We start from the raw sequence: 12,104 nt of genomic DNA on the forward strand, positions 1-12,104 counted from the left end.
TTGTAAGATGACTGATGGTATATGCAGTGCTATTGGTAAATAATTTCATGATTTTTTTATAAGCTGCTACAGTATAATGTTAGCAGGGCTACAATAAAAATGTAACCCTGAGGGTAATTGTGGGATGAGGCAGCTAAATAACGGTTGTGGAGGCTGAAATAATAAACCGTTTTTATTAGTTCTGTAATATTGCTTAGTGGGAGTTGACCACTATGGTTAAATTAATTTAGTTTGTGCAGATGTTGGGATGAGCAAGTGAAGGATATGTACAAAATATGACATAATACATGGTCCGCCACTAATGAAATGTTCCTGCCATTACACGATCATGGTATGCCCAAATGTTGTTCCCTCCTTCAACAATGCTAATCTGGATTCACTCCAATCTATAGAGGACAAATCTTTCTCCTGGTGAACAGAAAATCATTGATCAAATCAAATGATTTGTGACCCATAATTTGTGAATCTATTTTTCAGTCAGGAAACTCATGTGATAGATTAATTATTAAAGCTTAGACTAGGTAACATTACTTAATTACACATATTTTTACACTACAGTCTTTGGATTTTGGCCTTTTCAGCTATAAGTCAGATAAGTGGAGAGGCTGACAGTAGGGAAGCCATAGGCAGGGGGGCAGGATAGCTGCCCTCCCCGTTAAATGAAGCCAAAAAGCAGGTGAAGGCTGGGGAGGAGGAAGTGAACTCTGGTGGACAGCAGCCACGGATTGTTTATCAAAAGACAAATAAGATACAAGATATTCAAGTATTGGAAGCACCTAAAACATGCTTGATATTTACGTGATTTGATCTAAGGTTAAATGTGTTCTCTGCCTAAACCCCCGCTTTGCTTAATATATCAAACAATCAAGATTATGTTGAAAAATACATTGCTCCAATACAGACAGCACAGCAGGATGCGCTGTAACTTTTAAATATGGTACTGTGGAGTTAAATCTGGTCACATTATAAAACCAAGTTGCTAGGAGTTGTGATTAAAATTAAGGTCACAGCCCAAGTTTTGAGAAACTGAATGCATTTCTTAGATCTGGCATTTTTGTAGCAGTCACATGGTCACACAAACTCTGGTACTGTATTTGGCTGAAATAAGAAACCATGTGTAAATGAGCATATTAACATTTGCCCCAGTTTTACAGTAACTCCTTTTTCTAGTCTAGTAATGCAAACCAATCAGCACAGTAAAAACATATTTGTATGATTCACTCATAAATTCCTTTACCTGCCTCCAATATTCAATGACAATCTAATTAACTTACAGCCCACAGTTTAGCTTATAGGGTGCTCAGTGTAACTAGCATGATTCAGTTTAGTTGTAGGTATGAGCAGTTGCTTGCGACACTGTTTCTTTTTGAGAAACTATAACATTTCATGGAACTACTAATATCCTACTACTGGTCAAAAACACACACTAAAGTTATTTTATACTATACCAGTTGTTAATGAGCATATTAACATTTTCCATACATTTTAATTCTCTGTTGCGGCTTCTAATTTAAAAACAATCAGAACAGTTAAAATATACTCTAAAGTGTGTGTGTGTGTGGGGGGGGGGTTAGGGTTAGGGTTAGGGTGTGTGTGTGGGGGGGGGCAGGATACAATGATGACTTTCCATTTAGGATCTTAGGAGACACACCACTGAGGTCAAGGTGTATATTCTCACTGAAGGCCTATACTTACCACATGACACCACCTGACATCCCTGAAGGAATACAATACACGGCAAGGGTGTATAATGAGAGGGTACAAGCTGTCATTCCATCCTAAGTTACGGTACACAGAGCCCTCACCAGATGTCTGACACAAAGGAATGTCCTTTGTGTTAAACACTTTAAGTTGCATTTAGCCTCTGTCCACTGCATACAGGAGGGTCTATTCAATTGATCTTAACAGCAGTGGGTAAATACTGCCACCGAGATACTTAGAATTAACCAACTATGTAAATTACCAGAGGAAGTCCTATTTTTTTAATTTTATTTTAAGGATGGAGCTAATTGCATTTGTGGTTTAGATCATTTGAAAATTCTCCAGGATCTGCATACAAACTGATTAAGATGTGCCAATATGAGAATCTGGTTGTGTCAATTCTAAATAGCGTAAGCTATTGTGACTCTTGAAGTGTGGAACAGCACCTGAAAGTATAAAGGCACAGTATTACAATGATCCATGCGGAGGTGCTGTGATAACAGCGTAGCTTGGAATCTCTGTGTATAAGACAATAAGCGATTAGGTTTTCTGTTAGCAGTTTTATAATACTGTCTGGACATCAAGTCCAAAAGAGACCATTTGTGCTGAGGTGGCTAGTTCAGTTGCTGGTTGCTATTAAATGTCTTTGCCTAGCCTAATGGTGGATTCTTTAGGTGAGCATGCTGACACAAGTCTTTGTCTGTGAGGCCATACTCACTCATAGATTGTCACCACAACTGTTTAGAGCAACTGCTAAAAACAGATGGAGTCTGTCCTGCTGTCTAACTGTTTTTAAATTCTTATAATTTACATGAGCATTTATTTCTATCTTCTTATATTTCATCTGCTGCTTGATTTGACTCTGTTGGCAACACTATATTTGCAAGACTATTATCCTAAACTATCAAGGGGAATACTTTTCCTGTAAAGAACTTTTATGTGAAAATGTGACTTTTAAATCTGTAAGAAATTATTGTTTATTCACATTCACAAATCCAAGTCCAACACTCCAACCACGTCAAACTTGGAATTTAAAATGTATGCAGAACTTATACTGTAAGGCATGTAAACAAATGTTTGGACTAGCGCCTTCATCAGTGACTTTGGAAGCCAGGCCAAAAACAAAATATGTCAGGCAGTGTAGAAGTTCAAAAGAAAAATCAGTTAGTGTCTTTGCTTTCCAATGGAAAATTAGGTAAAAATGAAGGAAACTTAATTGTTAACTCTAATTGTTAACTCTAGATACTGTATGTAATGAGTAACACTAGTGACGGGTGTTATGTTCACTAAAAGGACGTTCAGTTTAAATTTAAAAAAAAAAAAAAAAAAAAAAAAAAAAAAAAAAAAAAGCATCTGTATCGTTGAATTAATTTGTCAAAGCAGCACATGCACCAGGCCTCTTATTAGGAGTGTGTGTACAGCAGTTTAATTATCAGTGAAGTAAGCTTAGTAAACAACATAATGTTACAAATAAATATTAACAAGCAAATATGCCAAAGATCACCTCAACAGTTTACTAAGTTTACTTTACGAATGCCAATGTTTCACATATTAACCCAGTTAATATGTAAATAAATAAATCTGCAGACATAACACTTCAATGTTCAGACTAACCTACAAACGCTACCCTTTATACAATAAATAAATCTGCAGACATAACACTTCAATGTTCAGACTAACCTGCAAACGCTGCCCTTTACACAATATCTAAGTTAATGAAATATCTTTGTGATACAAATATATACAGTTGAAATTCTAACGGCATCTAAAATAAATATACTGGAAAGTAATTTTTTGCAGACGTTTTTACATGCAGACAGTACTAAATCAAGCAAATCTTTAGAATGTTAAGATTTCTCGCAGACAAAACTAGGATCATAATTTACAAACATAGATAAACACAATTATATACAGATTCAATTATAAACACAGGCTATGCAGGACTTCTTGAGTACAGATGCTGGATATTCCACATTGCATGTATAAGAATATATTGCTTTTTTGACCATGTCAAAAGTAAGCATTGATAAACTAGTAACTGTTCTATATCATAGCACTAGAACAAATATTATTATTATTATTATTATGGATTTGAGGAGTATCACACTTTCACTGGTCATATTGCTGTTAAATTTGGTCAATATAAAGAAACCACAAAGCTCATGAGAAACATGAAATAAAATAGGAAATAAGTGAAAATAAGATCATTCCTTTCTTCCTTTTTTTAATTGCCAGCTACTTCTTTTTACTTGCCACTTACTGTTCAAAATGTTCAGTAACATGATTTGTATTAAATATAATATTTATAAATAAGTCTTTCAGCATGCTTCATTTGTGAAGAACTTACTATGCTTGCTGTTGCCAATAAAATGCCCTTTGCACAGGAACATCCTTCACTTTCTCCTAATTTGACTTACTCATGTACCAGCAAGTTTGTGTGTCTTTCAAATTAAAGGCGTACTCCACTGCAACTTTGAGTTTTAACTGTCTGCTCTTCTAAACATCACCAAATGTTGGTATTTCAACATTCCTACATTTTTTTATGAATTAAGAAAAACCTTTAGAAAAATGTAACATATGTTATAGCTAAACTACCGGATTAAACACAAACAACTATGTTTTAATTTAAATACGTGTGGCTACTACTTGTATATTGCTGTGGTGATTTGAACTAGTATACACTATTAGTATATATCTTAATAGTTTTTATTAAGATCAGTTACAAAAAAAAAAGAAATCTAAATATTTTAAAGTGCTTTGCTCCTTGAAAAGTATTTTAGGTGCCATACTTGTACAACTTCTCACAACAAAAAATGTAATCTTCTTTGCAATGCACTTGAAACCCTTTCAATTCTCACAGCACTTTGTCCCAGAATCAGAAAGCTTATTATATTCGTAGTTCAGTTTAAAGGGCCTAGTGTATTTGTTAAGTGGTCATCATTTTGAAATCTCCTGGGATATTATTGATTCCTATATTACTTTTTATATAGTTTTCATTGAAACTGTACTATAAAAGAACTTGTAATCTCTAACTACATTGGCAGAAAACCCTGTTGGTGACACTGAGAGTGTGGATCTTGCTCTAATATTTCTGTTCTTCATTATTGGAGCCAGTGGAGTCTTTAAGGTGTATTTTTTATGTTTAAACACCTGGTCAACACCTAGCCCAAGGTGTGCAATGATTATATCTTCTTCTTAACTCCTCAAGGGTAACTTTTACTGCATCACAGTGGAAAGTGACCCCCGCCCTCATGCACACACTCTTTCAGACAGACAGCCTGCAGGCTATTACCTGGAAAATTGCTACTGTCTTACTTTTAGGGTTTCAGAACTTGTATTTGAACTTGCAACCTCCCGTGAGAGCATACAGCTGGTCTCTGCTTAGCATAGGAAGAAGCATTAGTGTGTATTTGTGTATTCTACTGAAGAGGCAGCCAATACCCAAGTCAGCACTTGCAGGGTTAAGGAGGATCGCGTGATGTTTTCGAGGCAGAACGTTCTAGTGCAAGATGATTGCTTTTGCTGCTGTTTCGAATGCTTTGCTATTGCTCAAAATGTTCTAGTGTAGAGTGACTTTGTTTTGCTTTTGATGCAGCTGCGCTTGTATAAGATTAAGGAAAGAATGTGTTCAAGGTTGCTATTTTTGTGTGAGAGTGTAATAACAATAAAATATTATCAAGACACAACAATATAGTACAGTAAACAAACTAACGGCAATTTTTTTAACATTGCAAAAACCAGCAACATTTTGTACGCCTGCATTTACACTCCATAGAATTTTTTGCCTAACTCTCTATATACCACAATGCTTTGCGCGCCGTGAGACGGAAGTCTCCATTGAAAATCAGAGGAATTGAGTATCTTGTTAAATAGAATATCTTTTGAAACGTCCTTCTAAATATTATTGGCTGAAGCAGTTTTAAGTGAGGCTGAATTTTCATTGATTAAAATGTTAATGTGTGCTCCCATTGTCTAGAAAGGTTGCAGTGTTTTCGGTACAGTGCGAGATTGACAGTTGGAAGTTTGTCTGGTTGTTAGGAAGTTTGTCTGATTGATTGGAAATTTGCAGCTCAGTACAGCCTTTCGTATTAATGGATTGACAAATTAATTAATTATTAGATTAATTAACAAATATGTTTACAAATTACTGTATGAATTGATAGACAAAGAGAAGGAGAAGTGATACCTTTTATTGGACTAACTAAATAATAATTATTGACAAGCTTTCAAGACCTCAAAGGTCTCTTCTTCAGGTGAAAGTAGGAAAGAGAGATTGATGTTTACATTCAAAGGTTGCATTAGAGCTTTAACAAAAAGAACCCATTTTGAATCACTACAATTCTAATGTAAGAAAAAAAGCTGCATGTCATACACACACACACACACATATATATATATATATATATATATATATATATATATATATATATATATATATATATATATATACACACATATAAAAAAAAAAAAAATGTATATGTCTTTGTGATGCTTTCGTCCAACAAGGATATTCTCCAAAACAGATTGACAGAGAAATGGAACATGCCACCAGAATACCAAGAGAAAAATTGTTGGAATACAAAGTAAAACCTGTGCCTAATAGAGTACCCTTAGTTACTACATACAATCCATCCCTATGACCCTCTGCAAAATCATCCGAGAATTACACCCAATTTTAGCTGAAGATTTCACCCTCTCCAATATTTTCTTGGAAACACCTCTCCTATCCTACAGACAACCACCTAACCTGTCCCAGTTTATCATCCGGAGCAAACTACCAACTGACCTAAACTATGCACACAATGGAACTAAACCCTGCAATACCAACAGAACTGGAGATTAAAGGATTAAAGGATCAGTCACCTGCAGATCCAAAAACGCAATCTACATGATTAAATGTAGCAAATGCTCCGATGGTATTTACGTAGGAGAAACCAACGTACCTCATTACAATCTATAGTACTTGTTTATATACATTGCATAAATGTGTATGTATGTGTGTGTGTGTTATATATATATATATATATATATATATATATATATATATATATATATATATATATATATATATGTGTGTGTGTGTGTTTGTGTAGAATTGTAGTGATTCAAAATGGGTTCTTTTTGTTCAAGTTCGAATTGCTGGGCAAATTAACCAATTCACAAATTGACAAATTCACGAATTAACAAACGAATGGACAAACTAACGGACGAGTTTTGGCACAATTTTGTGCATTTCGGTCAAATGTTAGAACGTTCAGTCGCCCACTGATTCTTTTGTTAACTTGAGCCTGAGACGAGCTTAGCAGTGATCCAGTGAGGAACTACGGGCCGGAGACCAGCTATACACTACCTCTCTATTACAAAGCAAGGGCTGCATTAAAAAAAACAACTACAAACTACAAACTAAAAAACAATAGACTTATCAATTGTTTATCCTAGTGTAGCAGAAATATAAAGCTAAACAACGTATATCAGAAACGCGTGTTTATGGCAATAACCCGGATGCATTGTTTTATTTGTATAATTTAAGAGATTCGGTAACTTATTTTTGAAATACTACAAAAGCCTTGTTGATTTTGTTAGGGAAACTTAGTCTAAAAAGTAAAGTTGCCTTATTTGACAGGACGTTGCTTCCTGCTTTGTTGTTGTGGTCTAGACTGGAGACAGACACACAAGATGGCAACATAAACAAGACTGAACTGTTGCATGGGACGGCATAATTTATTTCAGGTTAAATAAAACCTGTTTCATTGATTAACGATGCATTGGAGTCCTTAATAAATACCCACGCTTACACAAGCTACGTGTATAAATTTATGCAAAATCTCTGACTCGCCATCGGTTATACGTCAAAGTAAAAACTTTAGGTAGTCAGGTGCTAGCGATGCAAATTGTAGTGCCACATACTAGTAAGACAACTGCTGAAACTTAAATTGACAGCACGGAGGCACAGGCGAATGCAACTTATTTCAATTATACAGGAGTAGGCAAACAAAACAAAACCAAAAAAAGCCTGTTCAGTACACGTGGCTGTAAAATAAGTGCATTATTAAATGTTAGATTACATCTATGGTAAGCTTGTCTTCTATTCTACTTCTACCATTAGTTACACTGTGTACTGTTTTGCAAGTTAAATATTTCCTGGTGTGTGTGGTTTAGTTCATCTTGCATACAAAGCTTAACATGACCAATTAATAATAGAGGATCTTGCAAATACTATGATGGTTTGCAAACCTAAAACTTACACAGAGAAACCTGCAATGAAAAAAAAAAGTTGTTCTTTCCGTTGCAGGGCTCGCAAAATTTTATAGACATTTGGTTGTCCAAAAAAAAATGTCAAGTTGCCCATAATTGACCTATGGACTGTGATTTGTACAAAGTACACTGCACTCAATATAGGTACAGTATCTCAGGGTTCATACACTTTTTCAACATCAAAATTCCATACTTTTTGCAGACTTCTATTTGTTTTTCACAGACTTATGTTTTAATTAGTTTCTACCAGTTTTTTGATAGTTATCCACATAGGCTGGCAGCTGCAGAGCATTATAGCTTTTTGATCCAGAGCAGAAGTTGCTCCTGGTTTTACAGAAGTATTTGTCAGAATCTGGAGGTGCATGTCTAGCAATAGACAATGCAGGTATGCAAAAGAGAAGTAAGATACAATCTAAGAAATGTCCAATATTTGAGAATTATATTGCATTATTTACATTAAAGAATGTACAAAGTTGTATACTGCAAGTATAGTTGTGCCAAAATAGGATAGTATACTGGTACCAATAATTGTTGGAAAACATGGATTGAGAATTGATTAGCAGTTTGCTACACATGTGGACTGGCAGAGCTATACTGGTGTTCTTTTCTGAAAAGAGAATAATATTGCAGATAGCAGACTGTTTGGTTCAAATTGCATGTACTGCTAACCATTGATAGAGACGATGCGTCTACAAACTCTTGCCCAACAATGACTGCAAGCTAACGAGATAACAATGCTGTGGACTAGAAGGGAACAGGTTCTAAAGGCTTCAGAGAGATCGAAAGAGATAATGCCACTAGGATCAAAGGGGGTCGCAAGGAGATAACAAAAGGCAGATGTATGGACCTTTTGTCTCCAGGAGTGTGAAGAATGCACTGAGTTCAGAGGTTGTCACACTAGACTACACACACAGACACACACACACACACATTAACACTCACACAATAAATTAAATTACCTTTGCAATTGGTAAAAAAAAAAGTGAAAGCAAAAAAAGTGTCAGAGAAAGGGGATGTGGACCATCTATACAGAAGGGTATTTAATGTCATGCAAACATTGTAATGTTGAGTATTGTTTGTCCTGTACCTGGGACCAGACTCCCTGCATATCTCAATAAACCTGGCAACTGACTGAATTTTCTTGAATCTACTTACTCACCATCTATTTTTTGTAAGTTACTTCAATAATATACTAAAACCAGACGATTTTGGCACAAGTATACTTGCAATATGTTACTTTTTTGTAAGGGATGATACTGGATTCTGATCCAAACTTCTTTATACCCTCTGTTAAATGTTGAACACTGAGAGGTAAAAAATAACAAAAGTGAAATAACAAATGTGCATGCATTATATATTGAAATGCGTTTTGTGTATTAAGCATATAAGTCAAATACTAAATACAGCACACCCTCGCTATAACAACCCTGTTTGGGTCCAAAGCCTTTTGTTCGCTATAGTAAAAGGACAATCCAAAACGAACAATATAAGCTGCTGGAGTAATTTAAGGAAACCACCTTGGATAAAGGCATTAGCTAAATTATTAATAATATTAGTACTGTTTTATTCTTTGATTTTCTTTATTATTACAGTATTTGTCACTACTAGCACTAATAATAATAGCAATGAGATTGTGAATAAAAGTAGAATCACAAATACAGTACCTATTTGTGGCATGCTGCACCCCCAGTATTCTGGCTATATCCTATTCATTGAAGAACACAGTACACCCCCCACCCCCACCCCCCCACCCAAAAAAAAAAAAAAAGCTGCAACAAAGTTTGTTTTGTTTCACTTGCAAATGTTAATTGAAATCTTGGTTCCTTATTTAAAAAAAATAAAATAAAATAATAAATAAAAAAATCAATGTTGCGTTGGCGTGCCGGTTGCTGGTTAATCGTACAATGAAGGCCACATAGCGAGGATGTAAATAGTACACTGGACTGACGGTTTGGAACCGAGACTATTGCCGCACACAGTACTATAAGTTACAAGCAAACACTATACATTTAAAATAACCTGTACATTTTATTAATCACATAAAAGAAATGAAAAGAGTGATGTTAACATGCTATGTGCTAAGTCTGAGTCAGTGATAATAACTATCGTATTCGATTATTTTTTTTTTTTCCTGGGTTGGTTAATAACGTTAACGATTTAATAAAGGTAACAACAAGATAACAAAATGTGAATCTCGGTGTGCAGAGTACAGTAGCTTGTAATTCCAGTCGGTAACTTAGTTTAAAAATAAAACATAGCCTTCAATAAAAAAAAAAAAAAAAAATGTATTTTTGTCTGTTGTAGTGCACACTTAACCTTTGCTTCGCTGGAGCAGACAAGGTCATGTGACTTATACCAGTGCGCTGATTATATAGATAGGCAATCCTCGCGGGATTTGGTGACAAGCAATGTGTACGTGTACGTCACCCTGGAATTCATTCAAGCATTACCAATGAAATGCATTTATCCCACTGAACGCGTTTTACCGGGATGATCTGTGAGCAGAATCTCGATTGACAAACCGCAGTTTGATTAAAGCACAGAACGTTATTTTTTTATAGAGTTAAAAAAAAAAAAAAAAAAAAACACGTTGTCCGACTGACTTTTTTGATTGTCCCGGAACGTTGGGCTAGCGATTTTTCGAGCCATGCGTTGCATATGTATACAGATATGTTAATTCAGCATTCCAGTAAAAAAAAAAGAAAACAATGGAAATTAAAAACATAAAAACTACGTTTTAAGTGACAGCAGCGCATTGACATACCCAGTGGTGTTGTCTGAAGTGAACCTACCCAATGTACCAGTTAAGAAGTGTGTGCTGGAAGCCTTGTCAGAACATGGGGGAAGTATGAGCGCAGTGGCGGTCCTGCATGACAATTTCCCGTCTTTTTCGGCCTTTTCAGTTCTTTCTGTCACTTAAAACATTTTTTATTTTTAATATATGTGTATATTAGTAGAAGATACACATACATGCTAATCCTTCTTCATAGGTTAAGCAGAGACCAGCTGTATGTAATTACAAGCAATGAGGCAAAGGTATATTCATTTGTTACCTAAGCAGAGTTTGAACTCAAATTCAAGGTACAAACATGTTTTTAGGGCCTGTAGAGTACTCAAGACAAATTGCATTTTAATGGACCAAAGTTTTGAAAGAAAAGATGAACTGATAGACTTGCATAACTAAACCCCAGCCTGGTTCATGAACTACAAACTTTCTACAAATATATTGTTTCTAAAATGTTTTTGTATAATACAGCCCTAATATATATATATATATATATATATATATATATATATATATATATATATATATATAGCGTATATTCACGTGTGTATTCAGTCTGTACCTTATCACCTTTACTAATTTAACCACTATGCTTAATTTAAATAATAACCATGTTTTAAAAGCTTGCATCTTTATGGTCAGATGTACAAAGCATTTCTTCCTTACATTCTGTATTAAAACAAATGAACACCGCTGATTTCAAAGACCCTGATTACCATGATCTGTTATAGGGGGCTGTGAAACCAGCCATGAGTTAATGGTACATTGTCCTCTCATGGAAACAGCCTCCTTTTAGGTTATTAAATGTAAAAGACATAGTTTATCTGGAGAGAAGCATGTCTAGAGGTGAATCGTGATAAAGGTGATAGGTATGAACATGACATCAGCACAAAAACAAGCCAGTTTTTTTTCTCCTTGAAATCATAAAAAGAAAATTGACAGAACTGGGTGGTGTAAGCAATCGGGAGACGCGTCAAAAATCATACTGGACATTTACATCAATTTACATATAAGTTTACCAGCTAAAGCATCACTATTTTCTGTCAAACATTCACACTGATGTTTAACACTACACAGCGTTTTAGCTGATGGACAGACTGTCGCACTAAGTCACCGATACATACCTCTCTGCGATAAACAGTGGCTGTCCAGCAAAGCACAGCGCTCTGACAAACTCATTAACACAGTCATTCTGCTCTCTTTTATTAAAGCGAGTGTAAAAGCTGCATAAATGGATTGCTTGTCTCTTCCATTCACTTTCTTGTTTTAATGTGTCGCTTATTTTTCAGTATGTTCTTTTATTGTCAGCACGAACATGTACCTCAGTGCAGCAGTATTTGCAACACAATGCATCCTCTGCCCC

General features: G+C 35.2%; 1 protein-coding gene across 4 annotated transcripts in view; it reads right to left on the reverse strand.

The window, feature by feature from the left end:
* LOC121327027 (collagen alpha-4(IV) chain-like) overlaps positions 1–12,104 on the reverse strand; it is a 61,795-nt gene that overhangs the window by 44,300 nt on the left and 5,391 nt on the right. The window lies entirely within an intron of this gene.

This window comes from Polyodon spathula, chromosome 14, assembly GCF_017654505.1.
Source record: "Polyodon spathula isolate WHYD16114869_AA chromosome 14, ASM1765450v1, whole genome shotgun sequence".
In the NCBI taxonomy this organism is placed as follows: domain Eukaryota; kingdom Metazoa; phylum Chordata; class Actinopteri; order Acipenseriformes; family Polyodontidae; genus Polyodon; species Polyodon spathula.